Below are 4,194 nucleotides of genomic sequence, written 5' to 3' on the forward strand. Positions count from 1 at the left end.
ACTCCAACGTTGAAAATACATAAGAACAAGGTCTAGGCATGGCCGAATGGCCAGCCTCCCAAAGTGATCAAAAGATCTAAAGAAAAGGTTCCAAAGATCAGATGATTTCAAATACAAGGTATGGAAAACTTCCCAGGATCTTGTCTCTTTTGAGGTAATTTCTGCCTAGACAAGTCATCCAGTTCTTTGGTGAGCAAAGGAGGTTCATCCTCCCAAGTCTCATTTCCAAATAACTTGTCATTTAGCTTCATGATTGCTCCAAGGTATTTAGCAACTTGCTCTTCAGTGACATACTCATCCTCTTCAGAGGAAGAATACTCATCAGAGCTCATGAAAGGCAGAAGTAAGTCCAATGGAATCTCTATGGTCTCATTTTGAGTCTCAGATTTCCATTGTTCCTCATTAGGGAACTCAGTGGAGGTCAGTGCACGCCCATTGAAGCCTTCCTCAGTGGCGTCCACTTCCTCTCCATCCTCTCCAAATTCGGCCATGTTTATGGCTTTGCACTCTCCTTTTGGATTTTCTTCTGTGTTGCTTGGGAGAGTACTTGGAGGGAGTTCAGTAACTTTCTTGCTCAGCTGTCCCACTTGTGCCTCCAAATTTCTAATGGAGGACCTTATTTCATTCATGAAACTTTGAGTGGTTTTAATTAGATCAGAGACCATGGTTGCTAAGTCAGAGGGGTTCTGCTTAGGATTCTCTGTCTGTTGCTGAGAAGATGATGGAAAAGGTTTGCCATTGTTAAACCTGTTTCTTCCACCATTATTATTGAAACCTTGTTGAGGTCTCTCTTGATTCTTCCATGAGAGATTTGGGTGATTTCTCCATGAAGAATTATAGGTGTTACCATAGGGTTCTCCTAGGTAATTCACCTCTTCCATTGAAGGGTTCTCAGGATCATAAGCTTCTTCCTCAGATGAAGCATCCTTGGTACTACTTGGTGCATTTTGCATTCCAGACAGACTTTGAGAAATCAAATTGACTTGTTGAGTCAATATTTTATTCTGAGCCAAAATGGCGTTCAGAGTATCAATCTCAAGAACTCCTTTCTTCTGACTTGTCCCATTGTTCACAGGATTTCTCTCAGAAGTGTACATGAATTGGTTATTTGCAACCATTTCAATGAGCTCTTGAGCTTCTGTAGGCGTCTTCTTCAGATGAAGAGATCCTCCAGCAGAGCTATCCAAGGACATCTTAGATAGTTCAGAGAGACCATCATATAAAATACCTATGATGCTCCATTCAGAAAGCATGTCAGAAGGACATTTTCTGATCAATTGTTTGTATCTTTCCCAAGCTTCATAGAGGGATTCTCCATCCTTCTGTCTGAAGGTTTGGACTTCCACTCTAAGCTTACTCCATCTTTGTGGTGGAAAGAACTTTGCCAAGAAGGCATTGACTAGCTTTTCCCAAGAGTCCAGGCTTTCTTTAGGTTGAGAGTCCAACCATATTCTAGCTCTGTCTCTTACAGCAAAAGGGAATAGCATCAGTCTATAGACCTCAGGGTCTACCCCATTAGTCTTGACTGTGTCACAGATTTGCAAGAATTCAGCTAAGAACTGATGAGGATCTTCCATTGGAAGTCCATGGAACTTGCAATTCTGTTGAATTAGAGAAACTAATTGAGTTTTAAGCTCAAAGTTGTTTGCTCCAATGGCAGGGATAGAGATGCTTCTCCCATAGAAGTCGGGAGTAGGTACAGTAAAGTCACCCAGCACCTTCCTTGCATTGTTTGCATTATTGTTGTTTTCGGCTGCCATGTCTTCTTCTTTGAAGAATTCGGTCAGGTCCTCTAAAGAGAGTTGTGCTTTGGCTTCTCTTAGCTTTCTCTTCAAGGTCCTTTCGGGTTCAGGGTCAGCTTCAACCAGAATGCCTTTGTCTCTGCTCCTGCTCATATGAAAGAGAAGAGAACAAGAAAATGTGGAATCCTCTATGTCACAGTATAGAGATTCCTTGAGGTGTCAGAGGAAAAGAGAAATAAAAAGAAGAAGGAGAAGAAGAATTCGAACTTTAATTAGATAAGGTTCGAATTGTGCATTGAGAAGGAGTGGTACTCCATAAATAGAAGGATGTGAGAAGGAGGGAAGTAATTTTTCGAAAATTAATTAAAGTATTTTGAAAACATTTTTGAAAAACACTAATTGATTTTCGAAAATAAAAGTGGAAAAGAAATCAAGTGATTTTTGAAAAAGGATTTGAAATTAGAAGTTAAAAAGATTTGATTGCAAACTTATTTTGAAAAAAATGTGATTGAGAAAAAAGATTTGATTGAAAAGATATGATTTGAAAACAATTTGAAAAGATATGATTTTAAAAATTAATGACTTGCCTAACAAGAAAAGATATGATTCAAACATTAAACCTTTCTCAACAGAAAAGGTAACAAATTTGAGATGTTCAATCAAGTCATTAATTGTTAGTAAGTATCTTTGAAAAAGGAAAGAAATTGATTTTGAAAACATTTGATTGATAAGATTTGATTTGAAAAAGATTTGGTTTTGAAAAACTTTGAAAACTTGAAAAAAAAATTGATTTGAAAACAAAATCTTCCCCCTTTAGCCATCCTGGCGTTAAACGCCCAGAATGGTATCCATTCTGGCGTTTAACGCCCAAAATGCACCCTTTTTGGGCGTTAAACGCCCAACCAGGTACCCTGGCTGGCGTTTAAACGCCAGTCTGTCTTCTTCACTGGGCATTTTTGAATGCCCAGCTTTTTCTGTATAATTCCTCTGCAGTATGTTCTGAATCTTCAATTCTCTGTATTATTGACTTGAAAAGACACAAATTGAAAATATTTTTGGATTTTTAATAATAAAGAATAATCAAAATGTAACTAAAATCAAATAACAATGCATGCAAGACACCAAACTTAGCAGTTTGTATACTACTGACACCAATGAGAATGCATATGAAACACATAGATACTCAAGTCAATAGAATTCAAAGATCAAAACAAAGAAATACATGCATGGATTCGAAAAATATAACAAAAACATGCAATTGACACCAAACTTAAGGTGGGACTCCAGACTCAAACAAGAAATATTTTTGGATTTTATGAATTTAAATTTTTTTTTTTGTGTTTTTCGAAAATTAAGTGGGAATATCAAAATTCTTAATGAGAATTCCAGGAATCAGTGCAATGCTAGTCTAAGACTCCGGTCCAGGAATTAGACATGGCTTCACAGCCAGCCAAGCTTTCAAAGAAAGCTTCGGTCCAAAACACTAGACATGGCCAAAGGCCAGCCAAGCCTTAGCAAATCACTGCTCCAAAAGCAGGATTGATGAAAATCAACAAGCTCTTGTGATGATAAGTTGAAACCTCGGTCCAATGAAATTAGACATGGCTTCTCAGCTAGCCAGATTTCAACAAATCATCATGAAACTCTAGAATTCATCTTCAAGAATTTCGAAAAAAAAAATACCTAATCTAAGCAACAAGATGAATCGTCAGTTGTCCATACACAAGAACAATCCCCGGCAACGGCACCAAAAACTTGGTGCACGAAATTGTGATCACTACAACTCAAAACAATCCCTAGTAATGGCTCCAAAGACTTGGTGCTCAATACCATGGCATAAACACAACTTCGCACAACTAACCAGCAAGTGCACTGGGTCGTCCAAGTAATAAACCTTACGCGAGTAAGGGTCGATCCCACGGAGATTGGTGGTATGAAGCAAGCTATGGTCACCTTGTAAATCTCAGTCAGGCAGACTCAAATGGGTATAGTGGTAAACGAATAAAGCAATAAGATAAAGATAGAGATACTTATGCATATCATTGGTGAGAGCTTCAGATAAGCGTATGAAGATGCCTTCCCTTCCGTCTCTCTGCTTTCTTACTGTCTTCATCCAATCCTTCTTACTCCTTTCCATGGCAAGCTTGTGTAGGGTTTCACCGTTGTCAATGGCTACCTCCCATCCTCTCAGTGAAAATACGTCCCGATGCTCTGTCACAGCATGGCTAATCATTTGTCGGTTCTCGGTCCGGCCAGAATAGAATCCAGTGATTCTTTTGCGTCTGTCACTAACGCCCCGCCTTTTGGAGTTTGAAGCACGTCACAGTCATTCAATCATTGAATCCTACTCAGAATACCACAGACAAGGTTAGACCTTCCGGATTCTCTTGAATGCCGCCATCAGTTCTTGCCTATACCACGAAGACTCTGATCTCACGGAATGGCTGGCTCG

At 39.1% G+C, this 4,194-nt stretch overlaps 1 non-coding gene across 1 annotated transcript; it reads left to right on the top strand.

Annotated features, from left to right (window-relative positions):
• Nucleotides 1-1,247: 1,247 nt before the first annotated feature.
• Nucleotides 1,248-1,355, top strand: LOC130942880 (small nucleolar RNA R71). Its single transcript, XR_009071426.1, has one exon. It is a non-coding gene; the product is annotated as a small nucleolar RNA R71 (small nucleolar RNA).
• Nucleotides 1,356-4,194: the final 2,839 nt, after the last annotated feature.

The sequence above is a fragment of the Arachis stenosperma genome, chromosome 7 (assembly GCF_014773155.1).
Source record: "Arachis stenosperma cultivar V10309 chromosome 7, arast.V10309.gnm1.PFL2, whole genome shotgun sequence".
Lineage (NCBI taxonomy): Eukaryota > Viridiplantae > Streptophyta > Magnoliopsida > Fabales > Fabaceae > Arachis > Arachis stenosperma.